At 34.2% G+C, this 27,075-nt stretch overlaps 1 protein-coding gene across 24 annotated transcripts in view; it reads right to left on the bottom strand.

Annotated features, from left to right (window-relative positions):
* ZBTB20 (zinc finger and BTB domain containing 20) overlaps positions 1-27,075 on the bottom strand; it is an 832,086-nt gene that overhangs the window by 563,399 nt on the left and 241,612 nt on the right. For all 24 annotated transcript variants that reach the window (XM_073231612.1, XM_073231628.1, XM_073231618.1 and 21 more), the window contains one exon: positions 22,377-22,422. The gene's annotated coding sequence lies outside the window, so the exon portion shown is untranslated. The remainder of the gene's footprint in view (positions 1-22,376; positions 22,423-27,075) is intronic.

Raw genomic sequence — 27,075 nt, 5'->3', positions numbered from 1 at the left:
TCAGTTTTAGTCTTGCATATTTTGCCCATGCCAAAAATGGAGAAAATGTGGATATAAAACCAAATCAATATGAGATACTCAGAACAAAATTAGAACCAAGATGTATGCTGCTTCTACAGTTCTATAATTGCCTCCATGCTTTGTTTCTGGGTGATAATGAGGTATATGAAAAGATCTAGACAACTTGTCAGGAAAACCTGGCTTTGATATTTATGGTATGACCTTGGCTAAGTCATTTAACTTCTCAGAACTTCAGTTTCCTCACCTATAAACTGGAAATAATAATGTAAGTTCTGCAACTTTCAGGGTTGTTGTGAAACTAAAATAAAATAGTAATTTCGAAAGGTATTTTGTAAACTGTAAGGTAACTTCACATATATAAGGTATCCCTTTCTAGGTCCCTAAACTTCTTAGCTGCTGAATTTTATTTCATATCATGGACAACCTTAAACATTATGAATAATAAATAAAATTTTATATTTTAATGTCTTAGACTGAAAAAGTTAGAGTCCTTTTCCATACTTTACTTCCTATCCAATGGCTGAATGTGATTAAAATTTTGATTTGTCATTACAATTTAACTTTTTGTCGGTATTGTATCTATAATTGCCCTCAGTTGCGTTACCACAGAAGTCAAAATCAAGCTGTTGCTGGAAATGCATAGGAACATCTAGTACATTTCCATCAACTTGGGACTGCAACTTCTAAAATTCTGCAAGCAGTTCTGCTTTTCTCCACCCCATGATAAACAACCATCTGCTTATGTCCTTCACGGTTCAGTCCAATTCCACTTTTTTCCAAAAAAACATTTCAGACACTTTTTAGTCAGAATTTCTTGCATGCTCCAGTAATTACCTGTAACTCTATTTTGTATAGTTGGCTATGTTGTAAGTATGTGTATGTCTGATTCCTCTAGAAGAAGTGGAGCTCCTGGAGAGAAACCACCATGCTTATTCATCTTTGCCCCCACAATAGCTGCCAGAGTAAGAGATGCCCATGGTGAGCATTCAACACATTTGTTACAGTTGACTGGAGGAAACTGCACAGCAAAGTATTTTTTTCACTGTGCACTTACATATAGCTGCTATATGCACACCAAAGGAACTGCTTCACTGTTTACTGGGGACTATAAAGTATCTGACACACCCATAACTACTTTACTGATCACTAAAATGTTTAGTGTAGGTGAAGTTATGTTTTTTCATTTTTTGTTCACTCATTCACTTAATCATTCAAAAATAAATGTGACTGCTAATAAATGCTAGGCATTGTGCTAAGCACTGAATATAGTATTGATCAAGTTGGAACTGTGGGTTCCTCTAATGGAACTTACAGTGTATATATATATAGTTGTAGCACATAGTCTTAAGGAGCCTACAACAGTCTTTAAGAGGTTGGGGGTGGGGTAGCATGGAAGGGGAACCTTCAAATAGCCAAGATGATCAATAGCAAGGTATTCACCATGGAGCTACTAAACCACTATCGACCTAAAAGAAGGGAACCCCAAATAAGCAATCAGTGTTCCTGGACCAATCATCCATTTTACAATTCATTTAATTCAAGAAAGAAAATGCTGCTGTGGAGATTATTCAAGTCCAAATGTTCCTGGTGAAGGTGCTTCCAGTAATTCTGGGAAAGAAGCCAATCCCCTAGTTTTATATGTAAATATTTAAAAAACACACACATATATATAAGCACAAAGGAAAGGTCAGGAAGACGTTAAGTCTTTAAAAAATCTATTTTAATAATTTTTTTCTATAACTGTCCACAAAAGTTTGGGCTTTTTTGTAGCCTTACATTTTCTTTTACACAATACACCTGCTTTTTTTTTCTAAACTAAATATTTCTTCCATCTAATGACTCTCTTTATTAGACAGCATCTAATTTGCATACATTTACATACAATTTAACTGCTAGCTTGTGAGAACAAAGAAATGGCTCTGTATTGTACTGAAGGACAATACTCGGTAAAGGAAGGTATAAAAACCAACCACCTCAGTGACTGTGTAAGCTCTTTGTTTCAAATATACCAGGCTCTTTTTTTAAAAGAAAAAAAACCAGACCAGTTAAAAGGGACAAAAATTATTTCATCAAACAATGAAAGGAAGATACAGCACTACTTTGTTTAACTGCCCATTTCCTCCCTGGCTTAGTTACTACAATGCAGGGGTCCAAGTTCTCTGAATCTACTACAATTTCCTTTATTAGATTTGATGGATTCAATCCCTTAACATACTTTTGTTTGAAGTCTTACTTCTAAAACAACCTGGGATTCCACGGTGATGAAGCTCTGCTAATTCCATGCTAATTGTGCCACCACTGCCCTGTTTCCATCAGACAGGATAGAATATAGTGTACTGTTCTCCAGTAAACACAACATACCCTCATCCTTAGCAACTTAACATATTTTACTGAGAAGTCAGCTTATGAACCAGCTTTTCAGAAGAAATGGTTCTCAGTGTCCACTGGGGAAGAAGTGGAAGAGGAAAACTTGAACACAGGGAGGGACTGTTTGGGGAAAGAGAAGGTAGAGGTAAAAGAGTACCTGAGTCAACTGTTTCTCCACTTTGAGATGCTATCATCCCTTTGTAAGTCTCCAAACCTCAAAGACTCTTGGGAGATTAAAAAAAAAAGAGCTGAGAACCAGGTGCTCTTGATTATGGTTTGAGAGTGAATTCACATGCTCTGTGACACAGGGTGAGTCACTCTGACTCTTCTCTGTACCTCTCATCCTTGACGCATGGAGACAGAGATTATGGAAAGCAATGTTGAAGAGTTTGTTCAGTGTTTTGTAAATATTAACTATTGAAAACACACGAAATAAGTAATAAAGCTGCGGTCACAACCAACTGAAAATAAACACTAGAGGGATTCAAGTTTCTGAAATGCCATGTGGGAAATACCACAAAAAATGAAATACGGTATACAAAAAATGCTCCAAAATTATAACAAGAGATACAAATATTAAATCAGGATACTAGGACAAACTGAAAAACATAAAGCCATATATGAATTAGCTCCACAGGCACTATGGAAATATCACCCATGACTGGTGCATAGGAGATGCACTTCCTTGGAAATATACTTACTATCATTGCTGTGGTTTGTTTTCTGAATCTGACAATGAAGATTTACAATTTTAATGACCAAAAGAGGTGTGACCTTATCAGTGATAGATAAGTGAAGAAATTTTACCACTCTGTGGGGCTGCAGAATGCCCACATGATTTGGAACCTTCGTCAGCCAAACAGATTGCATGATCTCTACCAGCAATCTTGAAGTGTATCTGATTTCCACCTGGTGAGATGAAGCCTCAGCTAAAGGCTTGTATTAATGCTGGAGTGCTAGCATCAGCCAAGTCTGCCAACTTCTTAACCCATAAGCAATTAGGAATAACGATAAAAAATAGCACTTAAAAGAAATGATTAGACACTGTCCTTTAAAAAACCCCTAGTACTAACTAGATTCTAGTCACTATACTGAGTAGGCAGGAAGGTGTTGACCTCTAAAACCATCCTGAGCTCTAAAAACATCCTTAAATTCCAGGGAACCTGACCTTGACCCCCAAACCCTTTGCTCATTGAGGAAATGAATCACCTCATGAGGGATTGTCAGTAAACTGTAGTGTCCTTTCAGAGATTACGTTTTACATGAAAGTTCTTTTCCTAAGGCCCATTACATCTCTCTTGTTTATGTAAATAAATTTGAGGTGGTACTTATTTTCATGTCATAGAATATTATTTGTTGGTACCTGGCACCAAACCTATTTTCTATACTCTAACATATTAAATTCTGCCTTGTTTATTTGTAAAGCATTTCTTAACACTAACTCAGCCAACATCACCTGTTTGGAGGTGGTTAAGATCCACCTTCCCAAAGCATGTTACCACGGTTACAAAGTAGTGACCTAATTTGCACACACCTGCTGGGTTAATTGGGCCAAAATGAAAGATGATATATATGCTCAAAATCCAAAACTGATTTTTTCCTCAAAATTAAATATTTGATTTTTTTTTAAATTAGCAGTTTCTAAAGCTAAGTAACATACTCCAGGTGTGCATTTGCCAGTTAATATACCCTGAATGTTTCATGACACTTGAAGAGCAAAATATATTGAGTGATGAATACAAATCTTTTATGTATTTTCTGTGTGCAGTGATTAGTATGAGTAAGTGGTCTCAATCACTGAATACATGGAGTGTGCATGAAAGGTCAGACAATGGCCTCAAAGCAAACAGGGACATCTCAACTGTGCCAAGTTAACACGCAGTCTGAGCCACTTCTGGAAGTGTAAGTTTGCTTTGGAGAAAACTGTTCTCCATAGCCTGCAGCAGCCTGCAACATCTCTTAGACAAAAATGTCATTTCCCTCTACTTGACCTCTTCCCACCTCTTTGTACTCATCCTTCCCAGAGCACTGATAGATTTTCTTTGAGCCATGTAAAGTTATATACCAAGATTGATGAAGATATTAGCAGACACTCTGAGGGTGCTGCTAAAGCCATAGCAATATGTAAGTGGTATAGCTAATAGCATCAAAAGCTTCAAAAATACATATATCTTTGGCTCAACTATTCTGCTTATAAACATTTATCCTAAGGACATAATTGGTATGTTCATAAAAATGTATGCACAATGATATTCATCATTGGTTATTTTTAATAGAGAAAAAAATGGAAGCAAATTACATGTCCAAGAATAAATTATTATAATACATTTGCTGGGGAAGAAGTGGAAGAGGAATAATAATCAATAGAAAATCATACCACAGAAAAATTATTTATGAACAGAAACAAATATTCATAATATATCATTAGTTGAAAAATCAGAATCCACCATCATGCATAGAGTATAATCCTACATTTTTGCATGCACACACAAAAATACATGTCATAATGTTAATAATGACTTCTAAGTGGTGATAGTAATATCAAGGGTGATTTTATTGTCTTCTTTCTGCCTTTTTGTGTTTTCCAAATAGTTTTACCATGATGTTGTACTACTTTTACAATAGAAAAAGGGATATGCCATTAAAAATAAAGTGAAAAGTAGAAAAAAATTAAATTACATTTCTTGATTCCTCTCCCTCACTTATATTTCACATTTCAACTGTCCTTACTTCTCTCTTTGTCAATTCCAGTCATAAATAGACTAGATGTTAAATCGAATAATATTCTTTTAGTGCTAAATATTCAACTTTTCTAACTGAATGGATCCTTTACTTATTTACAAACCTAACAAAATCTCAGCCAGAAGAACCCTTACAGTCTCTAAACTGCATTTTCAGTTTAGAAAAACCATAAGGAGTAATCGCATTTTAGTAATGATGACGACTTGAAGCGAACTTTTCAAGTTACAAATATATCTATTCATCACCTGGCTATTGCATCCTGCTTAAATTACAGAGTTCATACTTTGATTTTTTTTTTGTACAGTTATAGGGCTTTACTGATAAGTAAGTGCTTCTCTTAAGTCAGTAAAATTAACATTACCATATGAACTGGAATTGCTGTTAAAAGTATCTTGCTAGGGATTTGATTTATTCCATAATGCTTTCACTGATTTAATCATTGCTTAGATTTCCTAAATATAATAATTTATACTCATAAGTAAGAAAGTTTCTTGGGATTCTCTGTCATAAACAATAGACATCAGTGACTGATAAAGAAAGAAAAATATGTCAATTTTGACATTTCAGTTCTCACTTTAGCACTTTTGTTTACCTTACTGCTGATCTCTGCCTTCCTAAGGAGTTCCTGGTGCCCCAAAAAACAGGTGATTCTTTTATTTCAAGTGATAAAATAAAAATTATTTATTTTCATTCTCAAAAATAAGTATTGATTATTTTTTAAAATACATAATATACAAAAATAAATTTTTGTTGAATTAAAGATGTAAATAATAAAAAAGGCTAAATCAAAAATGGACTAGAAGAAAATATGGGTAAATTTTTTGATATCAGCTTTCTATACATAAAGGAAATGATTAATAAATGCAGCTCCATAAAGAGACCACAGTAAAAGTCAAAAAGCGAATTAAAAACTGAGAAACATATTTTTAACACCTATTATAGAAAAAGCAATTTTCCCATAATATACAAAGGTCACACAAATCAATAAAAGATCAAAAATTTCTATAGAAAAAATGAGAAAGCATGTAATGGCCACGTCACATAAAAAGAAACACAAATGGCCAGAGTGTTGCTTAATGTAACTTGTAAGTAAAAAAATGCAAATAAAAACAATAATGAAATACCATTTTCACTTTTCATATTAGAAAAATGTTAAAATTCAGTTTCGGTGAGGCACTGGAATTGTAAAAATTTTAGAAAGTTTTTGAAGGGAAATTTTTAACAGCTTTTAAAATTTTAATTATACAAATATATCTAGGAAATTATACTATGTATTGAAATGAGTACAAGTTATCTGTGGCATGTTATTACACTGATGGACAGTGACTGCAATGGGGTATGGGTGGGGACTTGATAATATGGGTAAATGCAGTAACCACATTGTTTTTTTCATGTGAAACCTTCATAAGAGTGTATATCAATAATACCTTAATAAAAAAAAAGAAATGAGTACCAATTATATTTAGAAGGCTGTTTATCGCAATATTTTTTTAATAGGAAAGAAATTGGAAATAATCAAATGTCCATAAATTAAGCAGTGGTTAAATACATGTTATTTCATCCATAAAATGGAAACATAAGGCAACTATTAAAAAGGAGAAAATATAGTGTAATATACTATAGTTTGAATACTATGAAATCTCTAAGAGACAGTATTAAGATGAAAACAAAGCACAACAAAATACAAAGAAAACCTGAACAGTATGATTCCTTCTCTGGTTTTAAGATGCAGGTAGGTAGGTACATTTCTGCACATTAATAGACTTAAACTGTTTATCTCTGGTAATAGAACTCTAAGTTGATAAGATATATTTTTCATTTCATATCCTTGCATACCATTTTATTTTTAAAACTTCTAAACCATATACATTACTTTTAAAGTAAAGATAATAAAACCATTGTTCAGAGTATCAATAAACAGTAAAAAGATAGTGCATGGAAGTAAAGAGTATTGCAAAGCTCAATGACTTACTCTTTACTTGTCTAGACCTATTCAGCTTCACTGTGTTTCCAATCTTCATCTATGAAATAACTGAATTACACTAAAAAGATAATATGTAAATTATCTTATAGTTTCAACAGTTTATATTTTTATGTCTTAATAACCCAATACAGAATAGTGAAAAAGTATGCTTGAGACTTAAAAATCTATTTTGAGCATCTACAGCTACTACAATTAACAAATCTCTATTTGGTACTTTGCAGATAGACTGTAGCCAAGACATTATCTTTATGATAATAGAAAGCAATGTATATGCTAAAGATGTTGACAAGGTGGAAAACTAAATATTATATTAAATACTTTATTTACTGTACAAATAGTGCATCTGGGTCTTAATAGCTTAGTCCTGCCAAGATGTTGAAACATGCCAAACAAGACTAATCAGAAATGCATTTCTTATAAATACTTCACTGACAACTTCTAGCCTTGGCCCAGCAGTTTTCTTGAATCTCTTCTTGGTACATGCTTTCAAATATACAGCTTGAGTAGAACAAAATGTCAAAATTGGTTTATAATTCAGGTATATATTGCTACAAGCACTCTAAAAGTTTGTGATATTCTATAACATTATAGTGCATGCTCACAAGTTATAAGAAATATATATATTTTTAAATTTGTAGTATTTAGAGTCTCTAGTATGATAATGGCCTTGTGCATGATGACTTAATATTCTTGTTACTGGTATAGTTATTTTTTTTTTTGCAAATCTTTTCAGTCATAGTTTGGATGACAAATAATATGGTTACCTAAGTTACATAGTAGAAATTGTAGACTGTGTTATTTCTGAGAAAAAGAACATCTTTTTTTCTTTCCTCCATTTCTGGTTTCCACTATTGTAATAAGAACAGAATCATGGCAATACCCTTGATAAGATTCAATGGTATGATTACAATGTTGTGGTATCAATCACACAAAAGTTTAGTTTATAAAGTAGAATAGAGGTAAACCTATCAAAAATTACATTGAGAGATTTTTAGTTTCCCTAGTGGAAAAAAAAATATTTAAACACTCTCATCTAAAACTTAAGTAGTTCCAGAACTGTTTTGGCTCTGATTTTCAAATGCTCACAGTAGACTATCTACTTCCTCGTGCATTTTTTCATATTCTGTCAGCCTGGGTCATAGTAATACTCTCATCTGTTATAGCAGCAAGCAATGGTAAAATAATAATGCCGGGAGTGCAGTGTTGATTAGACACATTAAACTCAGGAAAATTCAATCCAATCTCATCAATTTCAATAATTTACCACCACACATCCTTGTCTAGTTATGGATAAACAATTTAATTTTGAATGAAGCATTTGGAGAAATTTCTGCTTCAAAATGAGAGATGAGAAGAACAGATTTCCTATACTCAACATAAATGGAAAGATAACTACATATTCCTAAAATGCTCTATGTTAAAGATTGGCCTCCTAAGAGATTAAAACTTAAAAAAAAAAAGATTCAATCTAAGGATATTCAGTTTGACCTTCCAAGTTCATTTACAGCCTTGATGTACAGAAAAAGAGGAAAATGGTTGATATTACTCCTAGAGAAGATGTTTTACCAAAGGTATAAATGATGGTTTAAGAATCCCTGTGGCTCCTCGACCAATCTCTGGCATCAGAGTGGGCAATGGAATAAAATAAGGACAGCTAAGAGTAGCAATGAATCCAGGCCCTTTCTTTATGGTCAAACTAACTTTGGCTTTCACAAATAACAAGTCCATAAAATTTTAGGGAGATATAATTTAGCACCTTTAATCCACTCCTGAATGTTTATTATTGCCATGTTTCCTATCAGAGTAAAGAGGAGGGTCAACTTGTTGCCCTAAAGCAGAGCTCCTAACTGTACACTGCTAATAACTAACAGACAGGATATGTGTACTCTGTTCTAATATGTACACATAGATTGGGCTCAACCCTAGGCAACCTGTAAGAATATAGAGATTGAATTTCTTGTACTCCAGATCTTCCCTTGATTGGTTCCTTCATATTACTCAGCTCTAGTTCAAGCATTATTTCCTCAGAAAGGCTACCCATGACCAGTCCCTACCCTAGGAGAGGGTAAGTAGGATAGGCATTCTCTATCCTATTTTTTCTGTTGTACTTCCTGAATAGTACATACTGCTTTCTGAACATATGTTAGTTCTGTATTTGTGAATTTGTTTATTGTTTCTTTCCAAGCACATGCAGTACCTCCCCACCACTATGTTAACTCCCTGAGGTGCAGGATCTTGGCCTTCTTGTTCAGAGCTCTATTTCCAGTGCCTGAAACCAGGTCTGACTTTCACCTGTGGTGTAAGAGTGATCCATAATAGAGAGAAATCTGCAGTACAGCAAAGGATACTTTTTCTTCTCTTTGGTTCTTACAGTAACAGGGACAAGATAAACAAGGATAGGTTAATTCACTTAACATATTTGGGGTGAATGTCATAGTTTTGTAAATCAAAAATCGTATTTTCACATTTAACTATATAAGTATTTCAGAGAATTTAGTTTTCATTTTTATTTCTATTTAATCTTCTTTTTTTTCTGGCAGGGAAATCTAATGTTTACTTCTAAATTTTTTTGTCCTGAATCTACAATTATCTGTTATCCAGAACAGAAGTATACCAGAAGAGCTTCAACTTATCAGCTCAGCAGATAAGACCTGTCATAATTCACACAATCACTCCACTAATTAACTTTTTAAAAAATTCAAATTGTTGGTTTATTGAGTATTCTTAAAGAAAACACACCTGTAATATCCCATAATCATGAGGTAGAAAGAATCAACAAGTGCTTCTAATTCTATTTCACTTCTTTTGGGAATGGCTTTACTCTACTCTCTGCTCTCTCTGTCCATACTCACCCTAATAGAAGTCTGCTCATTACTTATAGGAAAAGAAAGACATTTGCAACAGCTCGAGAATCAAATTGGATGAAGTAGAAAGAATGCAGGTGTTTCAGTTGGGCAGAGCTGTGTTAAAATTATTCCTTAGCCCTCTTAATGGCTACATAAAGTTAGAAATTAGCCTGTCTGAGCTGCAACTTGCTTTTCCATTCTTGTCCTGGACACTCATGACCTTCCAATTATCATTTAATGGATGTGTATTTTTATACATGGCCAGATTCATAATTCTCTAATAAAGAACTTGCATATGCTAAATACAGAGATAAGATTATCTTCTGGTTTCAATAAACTGCCATCTAGCTCAACGCTTTTGTCACTCTATGATACCAAATTTCAGGGGGCATACTTGGCCTATGGTACCATTATGAAAAATTTTTCTATAACTCATGATTCAGGTCATGAGTAAAGTTATTTGCAAGTACCATGGCTTTAAAAGTATATTTGGTATCTCAACAGACATGGGTTCATAGAAAAGCTGGATGACACCAAACTCAGTTTTTAATTTTGCACTGCATCTATGGAGTAATTAACTATAACCTTGTTGATTACCTATTCTATGCTTCCAGTTCAGCATCTATAGTGAAGAGAAATTCCAGCAGTTTAAAAGAGTATGAAAAAGAATGACTCATAGTTCAATTAAACCCATAAAGAGGTTGCCAAGGTGTTAAGGCAACAAGTATTCTATAAATGCTGAACAAACTTTGACAATGATACAGGGGAGAAAGGATTAATGTAAGAATGAAATAAGCCTTCCATAAACATATACTATAGAAAAAATAAAGTTAGTCTCTATACTAGGTAGAATAATGTCCCCCCAAATTTCATGTCTGCCTGGGACCTCAGGATGTAACATTATTGTGAAATGGGTCAGATATATCTAGTTAAGGATCTTGAGATGAAATCATCTTGGATTTAAGGTGAGCACTAAATCCAATGACTGGTGTCCTTATAAAAGGAGAGACCAGAAGGAACCACTCAGAGGGGAAGGCCAGGTAAAGATGGAGGCAAAGATGGTACCAAAAGCCAAGGAATACCAGGGGCCACCAGCAGCGGGAAGAGGCAAGAACGGTTCTCAGCTAGAGCCTTCACTGGGAGTATGGCTCTGCTGGAACTTGGTTATGGACTTCTGGCTTCCAGCACTGTAAGGAAATAAATTCCTGTTGCTCTAAGCCACCCATTTGTGGAAATTTGTTACAGCAGCCCTAGGAAACAAATACACTCTCTCTGACTCTCCAGGTCTAAAAAAGTGGAAGAGGGTACAGCAGCTTTGTAAGTGTAAATGTGACCTCACAGTCCCCAGCTAATAGTACATACAAGGACAAAGAGGGATCAATGACAAAACTTATGGGAGGATGGGAAACTGTAGTGATGGTTACTAGTGGTAGTAAGTCAACTTTAAAAGGGATGTACTGCTCTCTATGTAGAGCTATGCTCTCTTATATCCACTAGATGCTATACAAAACTGATACCACCTTTTTAAATCCCATACTTTCAAGAAAGCCAGAAACTAGTCTTAAATAGATACTGGTCATGTTTTTTAAAGAAAATCATGAGAGTTGTATTTTTAAAAATCCCAAGTTCCACATTGACCTGAATAATTAATACATATTTAAAACAGTACATGATCAATAGGAAAGGTATTCTTGAAATCACTGAATTGAATATAATTTAAATCAGTCATCAAATGAAAAATGATTTATGTTTCTTAAGAACTGGATTCAGAAAGTATATATATATCTATTTTTGATCAATGGAAATTTCAGTATGATATCAAATGACAAATTTACAGGGAAAAAATAAGTTTTCTTTTGACCTAGGGTATATCCTATACTCTCATAAGTATACATTGCTTTCCTTGAGGCATAAGACTAGTATGGCTGAAGATTATGTTTGAACTGTTGTCTAATATCCAAAATTAACCACTTGTTAAAGTAATAATGAACTGTGCTATCATATTTACTACATAAAGTTAAGACATTATAAAAGCAACATTTTTAATTTTCAGTTTACCCATTATTTTATTTATATATAATTACAATTCTATATATACTTAAATCTTAAAATTCAGAAGACCCCCATTTACATTATCTTTAGAAAGTCATGACCCATACCATATAATCCTGTTTTGATGTTAACAAAAATGAGAATAGTAACACTTTTCATGGTGAGCATACAGCAACTTATATAATTCATGAATCACTAAGTTGTTCATCTGAAACCAATATAACATTATATAAGCTAAAGTTGAATTTAAACATATATTTAAATAATCTTTAAAATTTTTTAAATGAGAATATAGTGTGAAAAATTCAAGTACTTTAATGAAAACATATTTTGAGAAATTAAAAGTCTATTCATACATTTTTACCATAACTATACAGGAATGCATATGTTCAGAAAATTAGAAATTATCTTCATAAATTCCCTTAAGGATCCTCAAAATCATAAGGATGATACATGTAGATATATTCAGTCATTAAACATTGTATGTTCAAAGAGAAATATTGAAATAATTATCCTTCTAGAAAAAAGTAACTATCAATAATTTTTTTTCTTTTTTTTAACCTAAGAGATGTTCATAAATCATTGACTGTTAGTAAATGAAATTGTTTCTGTAATTAATAAATTTTAGTTGGCTAACCTTTGGATTAACTTTTTAGTCATCAAATTTCTGGTGGGAATAAATCGTTCTTACAACTCAAAGATGAATTGATTTATATTTGAATTGTTTTCAGAGACATTGGTCTGGTAACACTTTATCAGCTCAGTAAGATGTACTCAATTAAGGTATTTATATCATCAGATGGAAAGTGAATAGATTTATGCCAATAGCTAGAATGATTTGCACTGAATGAATGAATAAATAAATCTAACACAAAAAGGAATGTTTGAAATGATCAGTGTAAAACAGCTGCTATAAATATATAAATAATTAATATCAAATAGTTACTTTTAATAACAAATGAAACTATTATGGGGGTCAAATAATTCAACAATAAATGTTAGTAATTACTAGGTTATGGAGTGCTTTCTTAAATTTTGGCTTCTTTTTAGATAAACAAAATAAAATGCTCTATCCAAAGTGCATAATAGATCTGTGAGAGCTAGAACAAATGGTATAAGTGGTGGAGAAAGAGGGATCTATACAGGAGACCATGTTAAACATACTAGTACATGGTTTCTGAGTAGAATTATGATGATGATGATGATGATAAAGGAGAAGGGTTAATTTTAAATTTTGGTGTATCATCCCTTCTAGTTTAGAGATGCGCAATTAGGAAGCACCTGAGGGGCTGCCCAATATCTTGTAGCCAATAACTTCTGGTGCAGAAACTTAAATGCAGATCTTCTACTTCTAAACCCCATACGCTTTCCACTATAATAGGTTGTCTCTTTGTTCTCAGAAAAGAGGAATATGTTGTAAAATTCTTAAATACTATGGTTAAAAAAGAAATCCCCCAAACTGGTGTTAAGACTGCTACAGTATTTATAATAAAAATCAGCTTTTTAAAAAGTATTGTTATCTAAATTTATAGAAGACAAAAATCCCCTTTGAATCTCCCTCAATTGTTGACATAGAATCTTGGCAATGAGAAGCTACACTGAAAACTTAGGTGAATTGTACACAATTCATATGTACACAATTCATAAACAGAGTAAGAACCTACAGAAACATATGGGAGATCTAATTCAGAGAGGAGTTCCCTCTCAGGAGGTATTTTATAATAAACACTAACATAATACTTTATATTTTATGAAGTATTATATACTGAATTTACAGTCCAGCAGAGGAGAAAAACAATAAACTAATAACAACATAACCACGTACCTATTTAAAACTGAGGTCTATTCATTATCCTTGACCAGACCACACAATTCCACACTTAACCCATGTTGATATCACTCCTCAGTCTGAAAATGATCTTTCTCCTTTCTAGTTACTTAGGCCCTATGTTTATGTTATTTCAAGGCCTAGTTCAAACCCTATTTTATCCTTGAAGCTCATTGAACTCTCCCTTCACTGAATATCTTCAGCACTTAGTGACTTTGTCAGTGTTCACAAATGGTTTCATCTCACATCCATCAACTGATAATGATTGTCTCAAGTGTTGTTTTCAGGAGGATTTTTAGATCAAGTTCTGGTTTAGTGGCAGAGAGAACCATGACGGATTAGTGATGTCCCTCGTGGGCAGTGAAGGGGAGGGAGCAAGAAGGCACTGTGTCTAGAGCATTCATTTGACAAAAGTACTGACATTTTTACTTTTACAGCACTAGAGCATGATTTTAATTCTGAAATGCCTTATCTCGTTATTTAAAAAAGATATTTATATCATGTCTCTTCACATATACCATATGATTCTTGTAATCAAGAACCACATAAACTTCTTTATGTCCATAGCATCTTGTTATGCCTTGCAAAACAGGCATCTGCTGATGATAATGAAATGACTTTTTAAGAATTCACTCATTACTATTATTCACAAACTCAATTTAATTATCTTGGCTTCTCTCAAAAGATCATCAATACTAACAATCATATTAAAGGAACTTTGTACATAAACTATAAATATTAAGTAGATATCTTGTCTTTATCATCTCAAGGTTCAAAGTAAACATTAGTAAATTGGTAATACTTAGGGATTAAATATGTATGTGCCAAATAATATAAGGGGAAAAAGGCAATATAAAGTAAACAAGCATTTTTAAATGGATTTAAACCTTTTTACTTAAAATTTGTATTCTATACCTTTGAAGGTATATTTTATATATGTAGTATGTCCTAAAAGTTTTATCCCTTTTTTAGTGGACTGCATCTCCTCACACACAGTAAGTGTTGAAATCCATGTTGATTAGTTAAGAGATACGTTGGAGAAATGGTTCTATTTCACACTCTCCCCGGCTGAGCAAATGTATTTATCATATTCCATAATAGCTCACAGTTTGTTATACATTAACCGCTCATTCTCTGTGCCAATAAGACTGCACTGGAACAGCAAATGAATTCGGTGTGTTCATTTAAATGACTCTGCAAACCACAGGCTACCCAGTTATCTAATGATAAGAGAGCCCCAATGCCACCTGATCACCATTATACTCCCTTATTTTTTGGACTACTGGTCAGTACTGTCAGGATCTCAAAACTGAGAAGAATGAGAAGGAAAGGTATACCTCAGACAGAATCATGGAAACAGGTTTTATTAATTCAGACACCACTGATGATGTGGCTACATTGGAAAGAGAATGGAATATAGGATCTGAAGTGCTTTATCTGCTCCAAGGCCAACGCTGGTTTTGGCACTTCTCTCACTCTGGTGAGTTGCAAAAAAACAAGCAGGTGCTAGCAATCTGAGCGACCACATGCCAGCTACAGCTGCTTCAAACTGATTCAATTACATCTGCCTGAATAGTCCCAGGACATCAAACCAGTTGAAGAGATCCATAGGTTGTAAGGAGACCTGGTCTGTCCTGAGGAAACCACCTGCAAATCTCCAGTTTGGGATATCAGTGATCATTCTATCCCCAGGCAAAGGAAAAAAGTCAGGAGGGAAATGTGATCTGAACTCACTTTAAAATTAAAAATTGGCTGGAGAGAGCACAAAAGGCCCCTTTCAATGTTCATGTTTAAAATCTGACAGTAGCTGAGGTCTTAAGGATGCCTTGAAACAGCCTGATTTTGTGAGAACATTTCCCAAATCATTGAGTACAGCACATTTACAGAACATGCTCTTGGGATCCGGACTTCCCTCCAAACCTTGTTTGTACAAAAAGGGGCCAAGCAGCTGGGAAATTCTGGAGTGGAGTGTGTCCTCATTAGTTCCCATCTGCCACCAGAACTCAGCTCATGGCAAGTTTGGCTAAGTCCTGGTGTACTCAGGTCCAAATGTGGGTCAGTTTTAATTACAGAATTCAGTGTGCAGTTTTTAAATCCTTATTATACAGCACAGAGAAATGGGCAGCTCTCCAGCTAATCAATTTTTTAAAAGTACATATATAAAAATTTTAAACCAGGCTAGACAGACAGTGGATGGAAAAAAAATCTTATAAATGAGTACAAGGGTTACTTAAGAGAATTATTACTGAAATTGGGTCATGAGCAAGTTTTGCTTCAAAACTTCAAAGTGAGAAACAAGCTGTTCCATTGGAAACTTAAATAAGAAACTTAAATAAGGTACACAATCAGAAACTTAAATAAGGTACACAATACCCCTTTGCTCTTTAGAGTGAATGAATAACAATAAGGCTGTGGCCAGTTATAGGAGCACTGGGTTTCACAAAAGCAGAGATGTGCCCTGTTTTGTCACCCTTCACACTTAGTCCCTTTCAATGTTTATCACTCAGGCAGGAATTGTAAAAGAGGGGAAAAAAATCACAAACTACCTGTTAAAAGTGAAAGACAATGATGAGGGAGAAGAGAGTGAGGGTAAGGAGAGCAGAGTGCACATGCGCTAAGCAGCAGACCCTGGGCATGACTTGGCTCTCAATGCCATCCACATAAACTGGGGCCAGAATCAACCCATGCAGTCTATGTTCAGAATCCATCCTGTACAAAAACTTCATCAGGTGCAGGAGAGCTAAAATACTAAGCCTTCAATGACAACTGTCGGCAAAAAATTCAGGAGTGAAGATATAGGCACTTGATGTTGGGCATTTATACAACAGCATAATGCACCATTTTGATGGATAAAACGTTCTTTGGCACGAGCCCTAATAACAGACAAAAACCTTAAATGCTCAAAGTATTTTTGGGGCTTTTGACTGAGGTTATGAAGCTTATTCATTTAAAAGGCAGCATGGAATTCTGGGCTCAAATACTAGTATTTAACATTTACTAGCTGTGTGGTATTGGATAAATTGCTTATTCTCTCTGAGTTTAAGTTTTCTCACCTACAAAATGGAAAATATAACATCTACCTAATAGATTGTTGTAAGGATTATCAATTGCTACATAAAACATCTGAATATAAAAGCTACTCAATAAATTTTAACTACTATTATCCCAACTCTCATGAGTTGAATTGTGTGTCAAAAAAAAATATGTTGGAGTCCTAACCCCATGTACCTGAAAATGTGACCTTATTTGGAGATAGGGTCTTTACAGAGGTAATCAAGTTAGAACAAGACAATTAGAGAGGCTCCTAATTCACTATGACCAGTGTCCTTGTGAAGAAAAGAAATTTGGACACATTTGCATAGACTGATATGCACCGAGAAGACAGATATGCATAGAGAAAAGACAATGTAAAGAAACCCGGGGAGATGATGGCCACATACAAATCAAGGAGGGAGGCCTGGAACAGGTCCTTCCCTCCCAGCTTGAGAAGGAGCTAACCCTGCGGGAACATGGACCATGGACTTCTGGACTGTGAGAAAACACATTTCTGTTGTTTAAAGGCTGCTCAGTTTGTGAACCTTGTTACAGCAGCCCTAGCAAACTAATACCCAACTAAATAAAAATTTCATTAATTATCAATGTTTACTTTGACTTATCATGGTCAAGACTGTACACTTGACATTAGGCAACCTTAATAAGTTAACCTTATTAACTCAGCTGAGTAATGGTCTATTCCATATATTATCTAGTGCTTTTTCCCTTCCTTTTTGGATGCTATATAGAAAGATGATACTGCAACATAAACAGCCTAGCAGAAAAAAAGTGGTTTACTGTAATTGAGATGACATAGTTTTTATTAAAGATATAAGGAATAATCATACATTCAAATTCACAAATCCACTTACCTACTATTGAGGGAGTTTGCACATTAGGGTATTAGGACATTTTACCATATAATTTCCTCCTCAAGAGAAAAAGGAAGCCTAATAAACCTATTTACTCATTGTTAGCTATGCTCACTAAACCTGAAGCTGCTTGGATTGTGACAACCTTGTCAACAGAACAACCTTCAGGTCATTAGGATACTTTCAAGGGTACATGGTTTAATTAGTGAGTACAGGTTCTTCATTGTTTGCAAGAAATTGGTTTTCAAAAGAGGAGTGGCATTTGTCTGGGAGTTGTATCAACTTCCATTGCAGGGAATATTTCCATAATCAACAGACACTGAAGTTGATGTGCTTATCTCATCTTCAGTTTTTTCTTACATAGCCCCAGCCTTCTACAGACATGTAGCATGCATGGTTGAACATGGTGAGTCTAACCATGCTGAACTAAAATGCTTATCCCCTATCATCAAATATATAACTTTATCAAAATTAACTTAATAGGTGAATCCCACACTTCCTCCAGATTCCTATACTGCTCATCGTAATAACTTTAATATTTTAACAGGAGAGAGAAAAAAACTAATATATAGGGAATACTAGTGGATATTATGCACTAAATAAGGTATTTTGAATACGTAATCGACTTTAATCCTCATGGCTGTCATTAAAAAGGTAGGTGTTGTTACCACCATATTTTAGATAAGAAAACTTGAGGCTTAGTCACGTTAGTCAGGTTGCATAACTGCTGAATTGTAGACTATTTCAGTGCAGGCCCTTTGAACTCCAAAGGTCCTAAATTCAAACTAAAGCAAGAAATTTAGAATCCAGGTATCTTACAAGGATCATTTGCTTCCAAGTTGCTGACTTATTTAAGGTATTCACAGACTCTTTAAAGCATCTAAAGACACATAGGTCATACTAGATGTCCTGCTTAACATACTGTTTATGCTCCTTAAGAAGAAACCAGTTATTCACAAACATAAAAGGAAAAGGCTTCAGTCAATTTAGGTGAAATTAATCCCATTACAAGAATAAATGAAGGTCTTTTAGATTCAGTACAATGATAACTTGTCTTATGGTTAGTATTTCAGCAACCTGACTTAGTCTATTTACTTCCTGGAGATTAATAATCAACTCTCCAACTACTAGAAGAAAAATGAAATTTTAACTCTAATATTTTTCCATATAAGGTGTCTCACAGTAGAGACTAAGAATCGAGAAAGTTCTAAATTCAAATCCTGCATCTCTCACCTACTAGACTGTGTAACTCTAACAAGTACATGAACTTTCTGAGCTTATTTCCTCATCAAGAATGAAATAAAGATGTTAAATGACGATTCAGGTCCCCCTTCAAGTTCTAACATATGATTTCTAGAACCTCTCCTAAAGCCCTAAAAGAGGTAACTTTGCTGAGATCCTTCAGGACAACCTGTGTTACAATGCCCAGACAAGGATCCCTGTTCTCAGGCAAGTAGATGGCCTAATTACAGTATTCAAGTTGTAGTACTATGACAACCATTAAACTAAGAATCTTACATGTATTGTGTTATATCTATCTCAATACAATAATATATAAGCCTGATACTAATATTTTTCAATTTTTCCAAAGAAGTAAAAAAAGAACAGAAAGATTAGGTGACTTGACTGGGTCTACCCTACCAATAAGTGGTGAAGCCAAAAGGAGCTCTGTCGACCTCTCTTTGTGTCCTACTAGCCTGGATGCTCTTTGAGGGCAAGGGCTTTGTTTTATTCCTTTAGCCTAGCACTGTGTTTGGCAAATAGTAGGCTTCCATTTCCTGTGTGGAATAAAAGGAAGGAAGGAAATGAGGAAGGGATGGAAGGAAGGAAGAGAAGAAAGAAAGAAGTTATATCTAGACATGCTATGTTCCCAACAAATGTTGATTTTCTTCTTTTATTTCTTTGACCCTGAAGTCCCAGGGAAATCAGCAATTATGCCCTAGAATCCTAGGGCTTGGTGATTTCTGCCTCCTGGGGATTCCATACTCTAATTCCTGGTACAAGTCACTGAAGCAGCTGCTATTACCTGGTTTAGCATTCTAGCTAATGCATGTTCTTGGCTCATCTCTTAATTTCTAATGTTGAGAATAACAGAGGAATATAGTTTACTACATTGAGTTTCAGGGAAAAAAAAATAATATCCTTGATATTAGCCTTTCATCCACTGGTGTAAACTAAGGTGACAGAAAACTGTCCCGAGAGGAAAGGTACTTCCAAGCCAAACAGTATCACGAATATCGTCACCTGGTTAGGCAACAAAGTTTGAGAAGCTCAAGTAAGATGTTTTGATCCAATACATATCAGTTCATTGTGCAACCTAATGCCTATTATTTAGTGAATAACAGAAACCATAATTATAAACAGGTATACAGTAAACACAGGGCCCTTTACTTCTGTTTAGCAAATAGTTACAGATGTTTAATATCTGATCTTACTTGACCCAAAGAAAATCAACATACATTTTAGTTCTGTGTTCTCAGTGAGATAGAGATTGGAAAAAGAAAGTGATTACTCAGGAAACCTTTAGCATTGATTGTATAACACAGATTTGTTTATATCTATGCTGCAGAGTATTTCCAAGGTGACAACTTAGTCATTGCATGCCTCAACAATATGTGTAAAAGAGACATAATATAGACTTCTCTTACATAAGCAAAATGAATATAAAACACATGGCAAATAATGCCATGCCAATTCTTGATTGTAATGATGGTCAGTTCTTACATATGCATTTCTCATTCTAAGGAGAGAATTTATCAGAAGTCTCATCTCTAATTAGCAGAATGAAAAATAACAGAAATCCAAAGTCCCATTCAGAATATATAATAAGTAACAACTTTCTAGGATTCTCAATCCCTCTATTTCCAATACAACTCCAGACATGCTTTATTCATACATACATTGATTCAATATTTATTGACCTCCTACTGTGTAGAAGTTATTGTATTAAGAGGTTATGTACAATCCTCTACTTAGTGCCTATGTTTCCTACTCCAAGGGAGGTTAGTTAAATTCATGTTATGGTATTTAATTTAAAAGAATCTTTAACGAGTCAATAAAAAGAAAAGATGCACCAGCTCTATGATTTTATGCTACCAAATACTGATGGAACCTCCTTAGCTTTTTTTTTTAATGCAGCATTTTTAAAGAGAATAATGCAAGTTATTTGAGTAAGATTTCAATTTTGGGAACTTGGGACTACCAAATAAATTACTCAATTAAATATTTTTTTATATTGGGTTGTTGCTTTTTATATTGGATTTATAGAATTTTATGTAACTAGTGTAAGACACAATCTATAATAGCTTTTCTATATTAAAATATAGATATTTGTTAGAAAACATATATGGCATTAATTAAAAGAAACCTAACATCACTAACAGCAATACTTGGTCAAAAATATCAGATGAGTAGGATGAGGAACATAAAGGATAATACTCTAGCCTTAAAAATCTACATCTGGATTTTACCTCCTGTTCTAAGATTACTATTTAATTTTCAATTTTTTTCTCTTTCTCACTTCCACCAAACTGCAACAGAGACACATGTATCAATCAAGAAATCATCTTATAATATATCCTTAAATTTTATGAATATGCCCCATGTGTCCACTAATAGCCAAATGCTTTCAAATCTGTTCAGCTAAATGGATCAATAACTACATCCAGCCTCACATGGTGGGATTGCCAACATGGTGAAATTGAGCCAAATACAAAATGTCTCTACCAGGACAAAAATGATTATCAACTCAGTTATCTAGAGAGATCTACTCTCCCCATGTATACTTTACAGAGGTTAACATACACATTATAGAGGGCAGTCAACAGCTACTAAGAAAAACATTGGGAATTCACAACAAAGAATTTGGAGAAAATATTTGGGAGATAAAACCAGTGGGATTTATAATCAACCAACATAATAGTTCAAGGTCTACGTCAAGTAAGAATCTTTCAAACTCAGAGTACACAAAATACGGAGCAGCACAAGCAAACTGCTAACAAGCTTCTCTGTGCTTTCTCGTATGACACAGCTGCAAAAGCAACAATTGAGCAGGTGCAACCAAGCTTTTGAGAATTCCTGACTGTTGCCCAGGAACCACAACACTGCACAGTTGAGATTTTAAACAGGTGCAAACATTTTTTTCCATTCCTCTAGTGCTTGAGACAGTGCAGCAGACAGTACATTTGCAATCATGTTGCAATGTACTACAGAAAGAGACTTTACCTAAAGCGACCACTACAGAAAATAAACTCGAAGGCAGCAAAGAAAGTTTGAAAATGAAACAATAATGTCAACACCAGTGGTTTTTGCAGTAGTCCTGACCCCATATCAGCAGTCGCTTTAATACAGTTCCATCAAACACTCTCAAATCTCTTTACCAGATGACTGCTTTGTAATTAAAATTATTCTGCCTCATCAAATCTTAGAAATGTTTATTTGATTCTTATAATACAGTGAAATGCAAGGTATTTATAAAACATACTATGGTTTAGAGCTGTCAATATTTATAAGTACTCAAAAATTAACACTTTCACATTATGAAATCTATAAGCAATTTTACTACACAAAATTGTAATAACCTGTCAGTTAATAAATATACTTATACAACTGTAGGCAATTCATATACATACCTGTGCAGCTATGGGGCACAGACAGACTTCCAATTTATCAGGTAGTCTGAAATGCAAAAAAATATATCATGTAAGTAAAAATTAATTTTCTAAGTGGAGACAGTATTTGTTCTGAGACAGTTTCTGCAGAGAAGTAGAAAAGAATGCAATCCTTAAAGAGGTGAGTTATTTTATATCTGTATTTTCCCCATAGGATATTTCTGGTCACTGTAAATTCATATGTATGAACACACACACACACACACACACACAGAGTTCCTTAGAAGTGTTACTAAAAACAAGTACCAGAAGGGACTAAGACTTACCACGGCCTCTGAAACGAAAATGCTTTCACTACAGGATGAGGCAAACACTTAAAAATGATTTTTTTTTTGGTATTCTTCCAAGACTATTGCTTTCCTAACACAAATATGACTGCTACTTTCTAAAATGAAACCACTCAGATTCATCTGCACTCAGTTTGGATGGAATACTGTGAGGAAGAAAGGTAATTTAGTAGCAAAGCAGTCCACAAAAATATGCAGAAGTAAAAGTAAACTTTGAATGTTCATTAACTTTAAGTTGTAACAGCAAATAGGAGATTGGTGGCTGCAAGAGGGAATGCTAAAGTCACACTAGACATAATGCCTCACCCCAACACACTTTGAGAAAACTGCCAATAAAGTAGGTATCAATATTGAAGACAACATAAGTTCGGCTTAAACAAAGTATGTAAAGTTTACAACTAGACCTGAAAAATATTTGCATGTAGGTGGAAACTGTATTATAATGTAGCCTCTGAACTACTGGGATCCTTAAAAATAATTTATAATTCTTTCTGAAAGTAAACTGAAGTGTTTAATTTACATGCTCTGGGCATAGTCGATGGCAGTAACAGTAAAGTCAGTAGGTCTAGTTGATAATACTTGCTTAAAAGTGTGTAGAGGAAATAATCAATTTTGATGATGACTCAATAAAACCATTTTTGCACACTTCCAATGGGTATGTGAAAATTTTCTGGAAAGCTATTGGGTAATATGTATCGAGAACCTAAAGTTCAAAATCTTTACTCAGTAATTTTAGTTCTTGGAATCTATCTTACATAACTGAAAACCAAAAGAGATTTATGTAAGAAAGATGATTTTAATGATAGTAAAAAACTAAAAGTAACCTGAATATCCAACAGTAGAAAAATAACTAAAACAAAGCACACCCATATAAAGGAATATTTTGCAACAATCCACAAAGTACCTTGCAATGGAATGTTATATAAACATACAGGATACGAATTGCATAGACATAGTGAAATTGTGTGGATGAAGAAAAAAACAGAAAGAACACAGAAATATATTGAGCCATTATATCCAAATAATAAGATTGTGCATGATTTTAATTTTTCTTTTTATTTTCACACCTATTTAATCTCTACAATAAACATTACTTCTATAATAGGAAAAAAGTATTTGTTGGCAGGATGGGGTAAAAGAAAAAGTTAAAGAGTGTCATATGAAAATCAAAACTCTAACCTTCCTGATTGAAATAAATTAATTTCGTCACACATAAAATCTACTAAGTGTACCTACAGTGAGAAAATCATCCTCCCTGCTTCTTTATACGGGGACAGCCAGGGTCTCCCACTGCTTTAGAATCTACGCCAGTCATTCAATGACACATTTTTAATCATCTTAGTAAAACTCCTTTAATTATGCAGAGTGAAATATGGCAAGAACCATTCAGGACTGCAAATCTGTTCAAACTATTACAGGCTAATTTATCCACTAAATCAACAATATTTAGTGAGCATCTATTACATACAAAATGTTGTGTCTGACATTATGATATGGCAAAATATAAATCAGAACACATCTTACCCTCATAGAGCTAACTTTGAAAAGTGCTAAAAAAAAAAGGTACATAAACCTTTCTATTAATTTTGCTGTGAAACCAAAACTGCTCTAAAAAAATAGTCCTAGAAACAAACAAAAAAAACCAAAACAAAATGTATATACAACTGACATATTATAAACACAACACAGTTGAAGGCATCTGTACACTTTAAATAAGGAAAATACATATCTAGTTTATTCTTTTACATTATTGAGTGAAAAACTGATATGTAGGTAATAAAAATTCATGAGTACATGAATGTACATCATTCACAAAATGCAAATGAAGAGTTATATAATAGGAGACCAGGTATGAAGGAATATTGATCCAATTTCAGATGCCAGATGTGTAAGTTTGTCTCAGACTACCTAAGGTCATATAAAACATGTGGACAAATTATTAACAGGCTATAGTTATTTATTGGCAACCAAAGTAAATAAGTGAGTCACTTGCTAACCCTGCCAAAAATACTGTTAGAACAACATTACCAGGGAAAGAAAAGGAGAAAAGAGTGGATAGACGAATGCAGAGGGGAGCCCTACCAACAAGAGGTGGTGGTAGTGGTTGTGGTGAACCATGTTTGTTGTGCAGCAGTTTCTCTCCAGACCAGTTCAGTTCCTTGTGGCCTGTAACCATAATCAGCACTGCCCCTCTGAAGCTGGTGATGGTTCTGAGGTTCAGTCAGTGGGTCAGCCTGTGTGAGGCTGTGCCAAGCACTGAAAGAAGCTATTCACTATTCATGTGATCAATGATCTGGAGATCCGGTACTCACAGAGGTCTAGACAGAAGCAGTTATACGAGGTAGGATGGTGGTTATATGATTAGCTTTTTGCCATCACACAAACCTGGAATAGAATTCTAGCTCCCTCTCTTCAGTTATATGATCTTGGCAAGTTATACTTTCCCTGTCTGTAAAGTGACAATCATGTTATCTACTCCATAGGATTGCTTGTGCATATTGCATGTTATAGACCTGTGAAGGAGCTAGCACAGTGCCTGCCGTAAAGTAAGCATTGCTAAGCAGATGAGATTAGTACTGACCTAATGTGTGAGAAAAGGAAAAGAGGTCTGTCCCTGTAAGCTAAGGGGCTAAGCGGGGAGTAAGAAGATAGAAAGATGGCTTACTCAACATATTACTCTCTATTTCACAGCTCATCCAAGAGCCAGTCATGTACTGGCTATTCACTGAACATCTCTGAATCAGGAAGCTCTATAACAATATTAATGCCCACAAAAAGCAACCCTAAGCAGCCTTTTAAAGCACCATTCCTATTACTTAAGAGAAAAGTAGTAAGATCTAAGTAATATATGCAACAATACGGCCCACTTTTCTGAGTGAAAATGAAGAAGCATTTTCCATAAACTGAAACAATAAGGAAATGGAAAATAAGGATAAAATGAATGTAGTTATTTGACTGGAATTGGCCCGAGGTGTTGTGGGCTCCTTAACAATCACATGTGGGCAGCATCACCTTTTTATGTATTCTAAAGAGACCCTGCAAATGACCTGAGCTCACATATAATGCAAAGTTTGCAAATATAAGTAAAAAATATTATAGTCAGTTTTTTTCTCAGGGCTTGGAATACATAAATGAATGCATACTGATGTTGTTCTCGGCCTTATTTCTCTTTTGATTTGGATGAAAGCACAAACCCAGAATTGTTAAATGGTGTCTTCAGAATCCCAAAAAGATTATATAATCCCTAAAATGGTTTGGGTCATAAAGTGAGTTTACTATCAGCATCATTCCAGATGGAGATCTAGTATAGAGGATTTGTGTTCTTTTTACTTCTAGCTTGGCAAAGCTGTGTTTCCCCAGTGGGAACTGAATAGGTCCAACTCTATTTTGTGAAGTTCAGGAAAGTTTATTTGTTTGGGCCTGACTAGAGATGGAAGAAGGGAGTACTTAATGGTGCCTCTTGGGCCATTAATAAATATAATAGCTAATTCATTTAGGGCACTGAAAAGGGCCCCAGCTGGGCACTGGCTCCATAACAGAGCTCTGAACCTAAATTTAGACTAAAAAATATTTCCCCTGTGACTGACTAAGCATCCTTAGGAACATTTTGGGTGCTTTACATTTTAAATGTGACCTATTTTAGAAAAGACACTATGTAATCTAAAATAATTTTATTTTATTTAATATGTGTTTACTTCTTTTAGACTGAGCTGGTTGCTCTATTGTTATTACATTGTTATTATAAAATGTAGACTTTAATCATCAATAAAAACAATTTAATTTCTAAAAATTGAGATGGCCTGATTTTTAAAGATAAATCTTTCTGCAGTTTATCTGAACAGAAAACCTATGAAGAGTAAGGAGAACTATAATTTTTAAAGTAGACCTGGAAAACAAGTTAATTGTGCTTATTTTTGTAAATTACTAAGTAGATTCAGCACTTTGTGCTTAAAAATAATCTATCTTCCTATCAGAAAGAGGAAGTATGAGAAGCAACAGTTATCTATTTATCAACTCTGTGAACTGGAAACAGAAAAGGGCAATAAGGATGGAAAAGGAAATCATACGATAAACACCCATCAACCCAAGGGCACAGTTGGTCTGTCTAGACCTGAGGTCAGACCAGCTATAATCTAGCTACTAAACACATGAAAAACTAAGTTTATAAAGAATGCTGTATTTGAATTTCCTACATTAATGACTACCACTTAAAATGAGACAATTTAATATCAAATTTTATGTGTAAACATGATGGTATTGAACTCTTAGTAGAAACCTGATCTAACAGACATTAAATGTCAATAACTCTACTTATCCTGTAATCCACACTTCACAGATTATTAAAGAGAAAAGTTTTTGAAACATATGATCTT

Source organism: Manis javanica, chromosome 3, assembly GCF_040802235.1.
Source record: "Manis javanica isolate MJ-LG chromosome 3, MJ_LKY, whole genome shotgun sequence".
In the NCBI taxonomy this organism is placed as follows: domain Eukaryota; kingdom Metazoa; phylum Chordata; class Mammalia; order Pholidota; family Manidae; genus Manis; species Manis javanica.
Note: the sequence above shows the minus strand (reverse complement) of the source record. Positions and strands in the feature narration are given on the sequence as shown.